This window comes from Cyprinus carpio, chromosome A11 (genome assembly GCF_018340385.1).
Source record: "Cyprinus carpio isolate SPL01 chromosome A11, ASM1834038v1, whole genome shotgun sequence".
In the NCBI taxonomy this organism is placed as follows: Eukaryota; Metazoa; Chordata; class Actinopteri; order Cypriniformes; family Cyprinidae; genus Cyprinus; species Cyprinus carpio.
Window position 1 is genome coordinate 22,974,839 of NC_056582.1, and position 15,090 is coordinate 22,989,928.

Below are 15,090 nucleotides of genomic sequence, written 5' to 3' on the forward strand. Positions count from 1 at the left end.
CTCCTTTAGGCGATCCACTATTTACCTTCTGTGACTGTCACAGCAGTGCGCTCGCGCTTCGTTCATCTCACGGACACATTTTTGAGCAGCTGATGTGTGATCTCTCCTTAGGACTCGTGGCCAGTAACACTAAAGTGAAGTAGTTTTACTTTTCTGTAGTTTTTCAATGGCTCTCGGCATCTTACCGACGGCGTTACCTTAGCAGTCGAAAGCTGCGTATTTATTGCATGGACGGGGCAGAAATGTAAGTGTCTTAAGCATACGCACAGTTCCATTGAATGATAAATGTGTTTTAACAGTGTTGTTGAACCGAATGTACGGAGAAAACTGATAAAATAACCACAGCATTAACAACAACCTTGAAATAAGAGTGTGAGGTTTATCTGATAATCAGATGCATGAAAGTAGGTTTGTTGTCATAGCAAACAGACATCGGGCGTGTTTTCTTTCAGAATCATCATTCGCTGATGGAGAGGAAAAGTTAAATACTATAGCATATTATTTTATGGAAATGAGATAAAGAAGTTTTCACACTGAAAGAGAAGTGATCTTGCGCTCACAGACGTGCCAGGCTATATCTGCAGCTAAACTGAATAAAAAGCAGAATGAACTGATGGAACGTTAAGACAAAAAAAAATGACATATTTATTACAGGACAGAAACTATAAAGTATATTTTCTACCTTATTCTGTGCAGAAAATGTAAATAATAATGATTGATTATTGTCCAGCAGTGTATTTGATTTCTTATAGCAAATTCAAAGTAATAGATAAGAAAATAATTCCTTGTAAAAATTATAATAAAAACCCTAATCTACCCAAAGATTCACAGCCCTATTGGAAAGCCATTTACAAAACTCTTTACCTGTTAAGTCAAATCTTTGCAGTGGTTTTTATGACAACATTTTAAACACTCTAGCTTAAATTTGTTTGCGTATCTCCTTTCTTGTGTCTTCCCCTCTCTCTCTGTTCCTCCTTGCGCCCGTTGTTCCTCCATATGGTTAGATGTAGCGCTGACTGTGCAGAGCGCCGTGTTAGTGTGATGTAAAGGGGAGGGACCCTGTATTTAACGCATCTACTGTGTTCCTCAGCCTCTATTCACTGGCATTGTCTCGGGAGACTCGCTTGCACATACATGCCGCTTCTGTCTCTCTCTCTCCTTCCCATCCGCCCCCTCTCACACGTACACTCATGCACTCAGCCAAACAGGCACACACATTGACAGGGTAGTGTGGAGGAAAAACCCACTCACCATTCCCGTCTCATCTCCCCCTCCCTACCTCTCTCTCTCTCGCCGTCGTTTCTGACGCTCGGCGGAGGCAATCTGGCTGCACCCACCCAACTCTTCTTCAGCCTCGCCGAGCAGGAAACACTTCAGCAGGCATCGGCAGAGGTGGGTAGTCAAGCAACAAGACGAGCTCTCTTTGCTTTCCTCTCCTTCTCATCCTGCTCCCCACCTAAGCGTGAGTGTATATGTGTGCATGTACCATGCAGCAAAAGGGAATCCTGTTTTTCCGTCTCCTTGTGCGGTCTCAGCATCTGCTTGCTGCATTGAGAAGCATATCTGCATACCGTATTGCACAGGGAGTTAAAATGTGTTTCCCGATGATTAATGCATGCTGTGTCAGCTTACATTAGCATTAGGCATCATAAAAACATTTAACAATTGAAAGGAGTGGATGTCTGTGAAATGCATTGAAGAACAAGCAATTGATGGCCGAATATGAGCATCATGCTCTCACCGGCTGCGGTGCCCATCTGTTGCCCACAAATGTTGGCTTTATGCTACGCAGTTCGACATTGATGATATGTGTTTCTATTATGGCTTTAGTTATAGTAGATGCTGTGAAGATGAGGCTTTGTTATGGTTTCTCTGAGCTGTCATGTTATTATAAGTACTGTCTGCTGGAGAGGAAGTGGCTTTTCCTGCTAGGTTGTGTCTGGAAGGTGTTGCACTGCCTCTGGGCACTGGGCCGAGGCTGGTGAATGTGAGGCAGGTGCAAGTCGCAGAGATTTGGTGCAGTAAGTTTTTAATGGCAGCTACAGCAGAGAAAATGTGGTAGGAGATCTTGCTTTGAAGGCTGGAGATTTTTCTTTTGTAAATGATGTCCATCACTTTTATATTGTGTGATCCCAACAATTGTATAAGACTAATGTAGGGAAAGGGATAGCATTGTTTTTTTTTTTTTTAAAATATATGTATTTTGCGGTATTAACCCTCTGGAATCGATCAACGCGGATACGCGTTTTGTGGCATCTTCCCCTGATAACCCCGAAAATAACTTAAATTACACTTTCAGTTTTGATCGTACAGATAAGAGGAATACATCAATTGAATCTGTAAAGGGTCTACTTTTATTTGTGTACACACATAATAACAACAAAACTTTGTGCATTTATAAAATAAAGAAAACAAACAGAGAGCGCTGTCTGCAGCCTTGGTTCTGTGTGATCTTCATTTAGAAACGCGTCATTAAAATTAACTGTAACTCAGCAGATACTCAACACAGAGAGATGAAAGATATATCTATAGAAAGCTTGACATGTCTACTTTTAAACTAAGCAAAAGAAAAACAACCGAAAACAAATATTCTGTGATGAAGTAATCCATATAAAAACAAAAAAGCGATGTCTGTCTTTCACATCTCCCTTCATTATATTAATGCGACCATGCCCATGCGCTTAACGTGCTATTGACATTAAAATGTTCCACGTGAAGCTCGCGGCGGGTAAAGGCCCATACCACAGAAAACAAAGCAGTAAGTCTTGTTTATTTATATATGACCATCAAAATAATATTAATAATGCAGTTTATCATTTAGTTTTATTTGAGAGCACATAAACAGTATACACTTTGGAAATGCTAGTTATGTGATGTTCATTTATATATTTAAACATCCCACAATACCAGTCAGTACCAGTTTGCCAAAGCAGTAACATTGTGAATTTTTTTTTTCTTTAAGCAATAAACAAGAAAGAAGGAAAGTATACATAAACAAGATGTTTATTTGGTATTTAATAGGCCAAACTGGCTTTTGGCTATTGAAAAAAATAACCGTAACCATCTGAAATTAACGGCAGTGACTGCACAGTAAGTAGCCTACGTTCAATACAAACATAGATGGTACAGACATCAGCATTTAGCTTTTGTTTTTTGAATGGGTTGAAACTACATAGAACTGGCCTTAAGTGAAAAACATTAACTGTAACCATGTGAAATTAAAGGCAACAACTTCATAATTCTTCAATCCAAACAACACAATCAACACACATTCAAGAAGATGTTTCTTAATCAGCATTCAGTATTTGTTTTAGTTTTTAAATTTGGTTTTAAATAAAAAAAAGTCTTTACCAAGTATGCTATATAAAGTATGCTATATAAATAAATTATTCCAAAATGTTCAAATCAAATAATGTTGGTGCGAATAAAACAAAGATGCAAAGTGATTCATTCGTCAAAAAAAAAAAAAAAAAAAAAAAAAAAAAAAATAGGGTAATGATTCACATATATTTTTTTTTTTACTTAAGACAATGAAAAATAAAGAACTTATTGTCTCAAGTAAAAAAATATAGATGTGAATCAATACCCAAAATTTTTTTTATTGGATGAATGATACACTTTTTTTCAGTGTGCTACAGCAGGTAATTTTTTTAATCAAATTTTAAGGTAAAATAAAAATAATCATCCTATACAGAACTGACGTTTACTTCCTGGCTTTTCAAACGTGTATGCAAGTTCTACTTTACAAAAAAAAAAAAAAAAAAACATTTCAGTTTTGTCAGTTTAATCCATTTCGTTTCTCGTCCAACACGCGAGAAGTTGAGAAGTTGAGCTGAACATCCCTTCACTGTCTCCGCTTGTGTAGGGCGCGGACAGGTACAGTACGCTCGCGCAGCTTCAGTGCGCGCTCGAAAGGGGCTCTTATTTGTGCGCCAGTACACCAACGTCTGTTCGCTTCCTGCTATCTGTACCTCAAATATGTAACTCTGCACTTCCAGTGCCGAACGGCTGCCCGTGTTCTGCGCACAAATTCCGAAATACTTCCACACAAATGACATGATAACGAACGATAACAATGTAGTCTGTGCACGCGGGCGCACTTCCGGAAAAATCAGCCGAAAAAAGACGAAAAACCGATCGCGTATTTTAAGCAAAAACCGGCCGGTTCCGATTTAAGGCCGGTTAACCGGTGCATCCCTATACACTATACCATTCAAAAGCTTGGAGTTAGTATATATAGAAATTAAAACTTTTATTTAGCACACATGTGATGATAAATAAAAACCATTAATACGATAAATGTTACATACAATGCTGTTCTTTCAATTAAAAAAAATAATAATAATATTATATATATATATATATATATATATATATTATATATATATATATATATATATATATATATATATATATATATATATATTATCATATATTCTCAGCTCTTTTCAACATTAAGAATAATAACAATAAATGTTTGAGTTTTATTTTTTTTTTTTTGGATAGCAAATCAGAATATTAGAATGATCTCTGAAGGATTGTATGACTGGAGTAATGAAGCTAAAAATTCAGCTTTGAAAGACAGCTTTGATTGTTCCTAATAAACCGTTTAACTGCACTCACAAGTGAATCTCAAGTTATTTTGTGGGATAATTAACTATATTCTAAATAAACTACAAACATAAAAATTTATACATTTATTTTGTCCTCACATTCTTTCTTGTAACTCATCCCTCTCAGTCACATACCTGACTGAAAGGCTCATTAAGCGAGGCTTTGTCTTCTCAGGTGTGAATCACTCTAATATTCATGGTCAATCACGCCTACTCGCATATGCCCTTTCTAAACAAAAAGTGTCTTAGAAAATTTAAATCAATCTGTTGTTTTCTGTGAGTGAGTAAACAAGATGATTATCATTTTGAAGCAAAAATTCTAGGCTACATGCTCCAGGTTTGACAGTCTTGTGAACAAATGTTCTCTATGTGTTTTATGACCTTATTTCAGTGACTTCAAAATTTTAGTTTTTCACTAACCATGCATAAACTCAAATGGAGATCGCCAAACTCCAGCTTACTTGTACAATGCTATATGTCGGTGTTTTCAGCCTCCGCAGGGTAGGATAAAATAACAAAAATGTCTATATCATGACATAAATTATTGTGCAATAAAATTTCTATGATCATGAAATGAAATGAAACAAAATAAGATTTTGGTCATATTTCCCACCCCTAACTCATGCCCTCAAATATAAGTCAAATGAGTGTGATTTGTTTTGTGACATGTGGATGGGAACTTAAAATCATTTCTTGGAACTGTCTTAGAACTTCAAAAAAAGTGACAAGATATAGTCATAAATCTTTTGGTTTCTTTAAAGGTTTTTGAAACATAAAGCATTACCGGTAAAGTCATTGATAGACGTTGATAATTCATGAACAAATGAAACTTTTACTGAATTGCAAGCATTATGTACAGTCTGATTCATGAACAAGCTCTTATGAACTGGTTCTTTTAATGCTTAATCAGTATATAATCTTCAAACATGCTAGAACCATTCAGTTACTCACAGTTTTCATTTCTAATAATTGTTTACATGTAAATATCATGTTAATCAATATGTTTAAAACATTGTGTCAACTTTAAAACCGTAAAGAATTATGAATGTAATTTTTTCAATGATACAATTAATAATTTGTGTTATAGGTACAGAATCAGGGTCAGTGTAATGCATTTTAGAAGTGAAGACAATGCTTTCTACAATGACTACAACACCATACAGTGCCTTAAAAATTTGTCTTATAGTATCTCATGTTTCAGTGTCTTTCTCTTTACGGCTTAATATGAGCCGCGACATTGAGAATATTTGAAAGAAGGCAGGATGGAGATATTCAAGGTCTTTTTCTAGATGTCTGTGTGTGTTTTATGTGATTCTGAGACACTGTCCAAAGATGAATGTGGGTGAGAGTGCCAGAGAATGACATTCTTGAGATGCTACCTAGTCAGAAAATATGGGATATCACTTACTTTCATGCACTTGTTTTCAGCAGAGATGCCTTAATAGTTGCCGGACTGTTTTTAAAACAGACATTAAGGAAGCTCTGCACGTAGATTTAAGGTTCTCCTCTGAGAAAACTCCTTAACAGTTCTCTCTAATCATCCTGTGGTGCGGACACAGAGCTGCTGTCTTGGTGCATTAGTCATGTTTGGGAGTCCCACCAGGGAGAAGGTGTGCACTTGCAGATCTGTGTAACCTGTGGCATTTATCACACCTGTCTGCATTGCAGGTGTGTGTTAATGTGTGTATATGTGTATGTGTCATTTAGACCACCCAGTCATGTTGGCAGAGCATTTGCAAGTATGGACTACAAGGTCCAAAATGGATACTCGCCAAATATGCGTGAAAGTTGGCCAGGTGGCAGTAATGTTTTTTAAAAATTGCAAAACACTACACGTTTTTTATTTTTTTGGCATAAGCAATATAAAGAAATCAAAGGAATCCATACTGCCTGTTTAAAAAGCAGTCACTGTTGCATGTCTTCTAAGATTTTTTTTTTTGTTTAATGTAAGTCCAACTTTTTTGTGCCTATTATTTATTATATTGGGAATCATATTTTTCAAATAAAGCCAGGGTAAAGCTCATTTTACATACAGCACACAGAGAAAATTACATGAATATGACCGTGGGTAAATGCATAAAGCGCAGCATAATTTGAAATCACGAGTTTAAAGTTTAAAGCATTTAATTCACACGGACCGACCATCACACAGAGAACACGTGATCATGCTGGATAAAAATGCACACTTCACAAGATCTCACAGCTGGATTCGACTAAGTTTGCAAGGTTCATTAGTCCATTAGTTTGCCTTTCTATTACTAATAATATAAAAGCAATCGTTATAATACTTTTTGTATTAATTTCTTTGTTTAACCGTTCTATCTGATTATTAGACAAACTTCTTCCCATATTAGACAGAACTGTTAACAACAACAGTAAACAAGAGGGAGAATGTGAGCAATGTGTGCTCAGGTGCTGCCGTTCTCAGCGCCGTCAAAATAAAAGTCCTGCCTTGAACACATCGGCCAAACAGAAAAACTTATCGCCGATGCCGGTATTTGAAAAATGCCAAATATCGGCCATCCACTATAAATGAGTGAGCAATAATTGTTTCTTAACTTAATGGGTTTGTTGAAACTGGCTGTTGTCCATTGGTCAGTTGCTGTTGGTAAGACATTCTCCTTGGACAAAAATTTGTATACCCCTTTCACTTAATGACTTTGATATGTACAACAACTATTATATATAATTTAATGCCACTTTAAATGTCTGGGTCTGCTTGAGGTTTAGTTAGGATATAGATGGCCTCAAAGCTAACAGCATGGTCAACAATTTAGATTTGGGACAGTTGACAAATTTGTCATGAATGTTTATCATTTGCACGTTTTTAAGCCTTGCTAAATAAAAAATTTCACACATCGGGCAGTCCTTATTGTCGAGCCCTGATATGTTCTAAGTATTTTTTTCAAATTTTCCCATTTCCCACGTTATTTCTGAACATTTAAAACTTCCAACTTTTTTAATATTATAAAAACTTTTTATTTACAAATTATGCAATTATCAGACAGATATTACCTGTCACTCTCACTGTCATCCTTTCTTGCCCTCTTTGCAAAAAAAGCTGTTATTTTTCCACGACTGGCTTTCATAGATTTGAAAGATAAAATCCTTTTTTGATAGACCTGATAATTATTTTAGTATAATCATATCAATTAAAAAGTAGCAGTAAAAGGTGTAATAGTGTATTTTTTTCCATATAAAATTTAATAAAATTAGCAGCTAGCTAGCAACAGCTTGCTTTGTGCTTTGATCTAGTTTCATCTCACTCCTGTCTAACTTTAAAATAAATTATTTTATAGTATTACTGTTTTAGTGTGTTTTTGTTCAGAACGGTAGTGCACATTCATCACAGCATCATTGGATGCTCACTTCACATGTTTGACACCAAGCATATGAAGTGCTTGTATTCTAATGCACATAAATAATATGGACAATGTTCATTGCCTGCGGCAACCATTGAGGTAGATTCAACTTTATGTGTACATTTCTAAATTATATTTTTGCACCTTTATGTAGTTTAGTTTACAGATGTGTATTTGCATTTGTCATTTCAATTCATCATTCATTCTATGAACCTCTAGACAGAGGCTTTCCAGTGGGCCTTTTCTGCTGACCAAATGTTGTTCTGTATCAATATCCTTTAAAGTGAAAGAGGTCACGTTTCATCAGTCAGGTCTCTCATTGGACAATCATATGTGTATGTGCTGCAGGGTGAGCCTGAGGTGGGAAGTGGAAAGAGTGAGAATGCAAAAGGATTAGAAGGATGTAGGAAAAAGAGAATAGCACACGCACACTGAGAAAGTGTATGTTCTGACTGAGAAAAATAAATATCATACAGAAGAAATAATAGGAAAAACACAAAGAAGAATAACTATTACTAAGAACAGCTACTATTCTGCTATGCAGTCAGTCTCTAACCAATCGCAGCTTTGCTGCGTGACTGAACTCACCAATTGGATCATCCTCTGTTTATGTTCTGGTGTGTGTGTGTGTGTGTGTGTGTGTGTGTGGTCACCTTTGATCCAGTATGTCCCGTGTAAGAGGTGAGTGAAAAATGATTAGTGTCAGTGCTGATGGTTTTGTTGCAGTAGATTACGATGATGCACTTTTACATGTTCACAACCCATACTGAAACACTGCAGTCTATTGACAGAACTATCATACTGGTTCAAACATTAGTTTGACAGAATGCTGATTCACGCTACAGATTAAGTGTCATGTGAGCAAAACATTGCAACTCTTTCAGAGCTATGAAACGCGTAAATGTTAGTGATGATCTGCCATGATATTTGGTCAATTTGATATTATCAGCATTTTCATACTGTGTCTGCTTGGCAGATTAACAGTTTTAAAAGTGTAAATTGATTAATATATTAATTTCCGCAGTGCATATCTCATGTGCATTCTTTAGGAAGTTTTATGTTTATGAAATTGTAGTATATCTGCATTATTTTGGCAGTCAGACCCCCTGCGTTGTAGATATGGATAATTGAAAAACCCATATTTGTTGACCACTAGTGCACACATTTTTTTAAAATGTCTTGTGTTAGCATTACAGAATTGAACCCATATCGACATAGTATTTTGCTCAGATATTAGTATGCACACTCATACCACTTAGAGCTTTACATTAGTTTGCTTCAGCCCACACAATCTGCACTGCTGCCCTATGTACAACTGCAACTGATGTCCGTTCAAAGGCTTGCACAATCACCTGAGCCACTTTAAATTTGTGTTAACCGTTAAACTGTATACAGCTGCTTTTTTTGCTTGCTTCTCCTGAAGCTCCTGTTCTGATGTTTACATACTGTAATGCTTGTGCATTGCTTGTTATTTATTTATTTATTTTCTCTGAAGCATATTGCAAGATGTTGATTAAGTGTGAAAATCAGCTTTTTAAAAAAAAAAAAAAAGAGAGAGAGACAAATGTCCTTCGGGCAAATGCATTAAAAACAGCACAGATCTGAGTCACATGTGTGGACATGTATGTAATTAGACAGATGGCCCGTGTTTTTGTTCATGTGTTTATGGATGTTATATATAGATGTTTGAATCCTTCAGGCAGAAAGGCCAACACAATGTGTCACTTCGGTTAGGGTTTAGTGTAAAGGATGTAACAAGCTCTCATGTATAGTATAGTTTTGTTTGGATTTTAAAAAATGGTTAGCCTTTTGCTAACTGATTGCATCAGTCAAACAATAAATAACACCACACACTTTTAAAAAGAAAAACATAATAAAAAAATTATAGTTACAAAATTCCAAAATAATAATATTTTTTAAAATATACACATTTCCCACCACCAACAAACAACAAACAATGTGCTTAACTTGCATGATGGTAATACAAGTGTTCACTTTATCAACGTTAGCTAGTATAGACATTTTTATTAAAATCAACTGAATCAGTAGGCAGTGACCAATAAGTACAAACTCAATACTGTAAACAGAATTTCTCAAAATAGATAGTCAATACACATCAGCACATGTCAAGGTATTGTTATGCTTAAAGCAACCACTTGCACGTCAAAGTTTAAGCGCACTTCTGTATCTGTATCTGTACACATGACACATGTACCAGCAGCTATACATAATGTCAGGATATTAAATATAGGGATGGGTATCGTTTACATTTTATTGATACCGATACAGATACTGCTTACCGATACTTATCAATACTGTTATTGATACTATTAGGTGCAAAAAGATATGAAGTTGTTGAATATTTCAAGTTATTTTATTACTGCTGAACTTGAGCAACTGTATTAATGTTCTTCAGTCAAGAGCAGTGAGTTATTTTTCTGTTTTATTTTCTTAACATTAAAGGAATAGTTCACCCAAAAATGAAAATTAAAACTTTATACTATACCCCTAATTAAAAACAACATTAAGTATATTAATTACCCTCCAATAAATACACGCACACACCCATTTCTCTCTTGTCTGTTTACTTTCACTTTATACATAATTAACTGTGTTTATATGTAAACCTTGTGTGTTTTTTGACAGTATTAGCACAATCAGACGATAACTAATAACTAAATAATCAGGTGCTGTTTGACCGGCATTTTAGTGTATGATGCTTTGGCTGGAAGCGCTCTGAATAAGCACATGTTAGAACAGCATGTGAATAAAACGTTTGACCGGCAAGGTCTTAAAGCACACGCAAGTAATGTACTTTTGTGATTGCAAATAAGTGCAGTGTCTTGTGAGTGTAACTCTACCACTGAATTGACATTTGATGTGAACGCGAGTTGCAGTTGGAGCTAGAGCCGCGAGACATAATACAGCGCATTGCTTGAGGTATATGTTGTGTTTTGTTAGTAAATGTTTCATTATATTACTTGTGTTGCCTCCTTCGTTCACTATTACACTACTGCATATATTGCATCTGACACTGGTGTCGCTTAGTTTTGTAACGAGAGCCCACACTTTCGAACGTTTCACTCTTGCCGAGATGAATGACTACACACACACACACACACACACACACACACACACACACACACACACACACACGCGCTGGATATCATACACACGTCGAACAAACTTCGGCCACATATTTCAGTGAAGGGAAATGACAAGCAGCAGCTTCTAAATCGTTGTTAACATTGAAGTATCAGGAGATAAAACAACCCAAGTATCGGTAACAGTATTGTTTGCCCTGAAACTTATCAGTACTCCGGTATCCACCCAATTATGTACCAGTCCAAAAAAATACCGGTTCTCCGTACCCACCCCTAATTAAATATATAAATATTTTAGATTAAGTCAATATACGAAATATTCCATCACCATGCTTGTCTTTCGGGTGGACAGTAAATGACAAACCAACGCACGTAAAATATGGTAAAATTAATACAGCATATATATGTAATTTAGGCTTTGTAAAAATATACAGCAAAACAGATACATGCAAAAAACTAGTACGTGTCTGATATATTGTATTAATATATTCTGCCAAACATGTTGTCATATTAAATAAACACAAACTGAATTAGGATTATTTATGAATATTACCAAATGCATTGCTTTTAAATCAGTAGGCCAGTGAACATTTGCCTCTCTTTTTTTAATTTGTTCACATTAGTCTTCACTGTCTTACAGGAAAGCTCTTATTGTGATAAACATGTTTTGCAGTCATGTAATGCATTAATCACTGTATCAGAGGGTGCAAAATAAATCTAATTGCAATGAATGTCTAGTGATATATATTGGTGATTGCATTGTATATATTTATTTATTTTTTGTACCCATAATAATGAGCTGGTTAAGTGTTATGTCTCTTTGTAGGTGCTGTCCCAGTGGCATGCATTTGTCTTTTGCTCTCCAGCTGAGGGTAAAGCTGCCTCACGTCTCTTCTACCTTCATCACTGTTAGAATGACTGTGCCTAGTCAGCTTTTTCTCTAATCTCTCTTCATCTGCAGTTTTCTTTGCTTTCCTCTCCTCCCTCCTCTTCCTCAGTGTGTGTGTGTGCGTGCAGGGCAGCTGCTGCAGGCAGCCTTTTTCTGGGGGTGGTTTTTTCAGTCTGCTTACAGCACTCAGCACAGCGGGCTGCATTTGCACCACGTTTTATTAGTAATTCTGGACCATTCTCGCAGCATTTTCCCCCTCAGTTAGCAGCAGCATTTGTCAGAGTGGTATTTCAGCATCCTGGGGGGAAGATTCAATCAGTTCCTGCTCACACAATAGCAACCAACAGAAACAAAACGACTAGACAATTTTGAATTATTTAGCAGCACTGCTTTTGAGAGCTACTGACATATAATTGTATTACACCCCTGACTTTCTCCAAAACCTCTCTGTGAGTTGTGGAAGGTTATTTAACATCACTACATTCATCTGGCTTCGTTCCATGTGTCTGTTTATAAGTGCATTCATGTGTAGGGGATGTATGGATGACTGCTGATATGTCAGTGGCTGCTCTGAGAGAGTTTCGGCAGTTTACTTGCATCATAGATCCTCCTGGTGATTTGACAACCTAAATGTTTGGACAGCCTGCGTTGTTCTGACATAGCCGGAGGTGTTTTCAGGTGTATGCGATGCACAGATGCACATAAGGAGTGATGGGTTCTCTCTTACACACACACATTTATACTGACAAACTGGCATTTCCCCATGGGTACAGGTGACTTTACTATTGCCAGTTGGGATTTACATATACTTAGGACTGCATTTGTCATATTAGCATGTTAGCCTTTCTTTCTTTTTTTCTTTCTTTCTCTTCCTTCCTTCCTTCCTTCCTTCCCTTCTTTCACAGATTTGTTTTAAAAATTTAAAATATTAGATTTTTCTTTGTTTTAAAACTGCACTGAACACTGGCTCAATAGTTTGGGGTCTGTAAGATTTATTATTTATATATAACATTTCTAGCATATATATATAGCATTTATTTTACATCAGGGCTGAATGATTACATTTTTTTTATCTAATCAATTGCTTTTGCATTATATAATATGATTTTTTTTGTTTTTTAATGTTTTTAATTTAGTGATACTCTAAATATGAAACTAAAACTGCCAATAGGTGGTGTTAAGTCACTAGGTACGTTTACATGGACACTTTTTGCTTCCATCGGAATGGATTCGAATCCGAATGTAGTGTTTACATGAATGCTAAATAAAGTGATAGGGGTTGACGTGCACACTGCATGAATATACAGAGTTTCCGGCTGTTGTTGCAACTGTTTTAAAAAGCACACTTGATATTTATTTACTTTGGGTCCGTATTAGGTGATGACCAGCACGCTGTGTTGTGTTGTGCTGCTTATTTTATAAAGCATTAAAAGTGCCCCTTCCCGTGCCCAAAACCAGTCGTCTGTGGATGATAGTCTTAAACAAGGACTGGTGGGATGTTGTGCTGCTCCTCTTCACAGACGTTGAGTGAAAAGGGAGTTGTATAATGACGGGACACTCATTTATGACACTTTATTCACCAGGAAGAATAGCTCATTCCACGCATCATACGTCATTATGCTTTTTTTACGTCATTGCACATTCGCAGTACTTTCCAGTTTTGGTTTTCAATCCGATCAAGTGTTTACATGTCCTCTCGCTCGGATTATAAAATGAATAAACCACCCCTTACAATCCAATCGAAATTTTAGTCGGATCTGGCCAATTCAATCCGATTGACATGGTTGTGCTTTTAGTCCTATTATGATCGGATTAGTAGGGTCCCATGTAAACACAGCTGCTGTCTTAATGAGTGAGTCATTGAGTGATTCGTTCAACCGGTTCATTTAAACAGCTAAGCAAGTGACTCTTTATGAATGGCTCACTGAATCATTGGCTATCCTGATTTGTTGAAAATCGTGGATTCTTTCAGTAACAAAACAAAGCTCTGTGTTGCTTGGAAAGGCACAACAATTCTGCTGTGGCTTTTTTTAGAACTATTTTCATTGGTGAAATTGGGCAAAAACAGACAATTTTGTGTCTAAAATGTAACTGTATTAACTTCTCATTTATTGAGCTGTCATATAAAATAAATATCATATTTGCAGTGCAGATATTTAGGGAAAAAAAACAGCACTTTTGTTTTATGTGATATTGTTAAATTCATTAAGCAGCTGCAAGCAATGTAAGGTAATGTACAGGTCTGGGCGGGACGATGTAATAATAATAATTTTTAACATGTTATTTTTTTTCTCCGTAATTAATTGCACCAATAAACCAGTTTAATTGACAGCCCTATTTAATTTATTTAATTTTGTCCATCCATCCATCCATCCATCCATCCATCTCCTTCTGCTTATCCGGGGCCGAGTCACAGGGGCAGCAGTCTAAGCAGAGATGCCCAGACTTCCCTCTCCCTAGACACTTCCTCCAGCTCTTCCTGGGGGATACCGAGGCGTTCCCAGGCCAGCCGAGAGACATAGTCCCTACTTTTGTAACAGTGTAAAAAAAAATTACTGTCACTTTCGATCAATTAACTAGCATTTTCTGAGTGAAAATTGTAAATCTTTCATCAAATGTTTTTAGTATATTAGCCAAACAGCTGAATATTGTATGTGCATATGCTGTGTAAGTACTAATGTGTTCTTAGAGGAAACCACAAAGTCAAATTCATTGTAAGTAGAGATTATTTTGACAATGAGCGTGAACTCTAGATTCTTCTGGATGTTTTTAAACAGGGCTTAAGCTGTGTCATCATCCCCTGATTGCTGCCGATGCCCGTCTGTCCTTCACAGACCTGACTCCTCACGCATATATATACTTAACACAGAGATATACTTTATATTAGCGAGTTCTTCACATTAGCAAATACAAATAACTCCACATACTTATTTTTAATCTATCCCGCCTACACAAAAGCACACCTATGCAGAACCTAATCCCCCCTTCCTTTTGTAGCAGTGATCCCCACGTATCTGCATTTCCCTTCACCCTTCATGTAGCACCGCAAAACACATTGAAGATCGGTGACCTTTCAGAGCGCTGCACGCTCAAGTGGGCAATCAGCCTGACACAATACATCA

The 15,090-nt window shown here is 36.4% G+C and overlaps 1 protein-coding gene across 7 annotated transcripts in view; it reads left to right on the top strand.

Moving 5' to 3' along the window:
• LOC109068999 (voltage-gated potassium channel subunit beta-2) overlaps positions 1-15,090 on the top strand; it is a 111,717-nt gene that overhangs the window by 8,269 nt on the left and 88,358 nt on the right. Inside the window, exon 1 of one of the 7 annotated variants that reach the window (XM_042766862.1) lies at positions 999-1,462. The exons of 4 other annotated variants lie outside the window; for them this stretch is intronic. The gene's annotated coding sequence lies outside the window, so the exon portion shown is untranslated. Of the gene's footprint in view, positions 1-998; positions 1,463-15,090 lie in introns of those variants that run through there. 2 more of the 7 variants (XM_042766859.1, XM_042766857.1) reach the window with 2 other exon arrangements.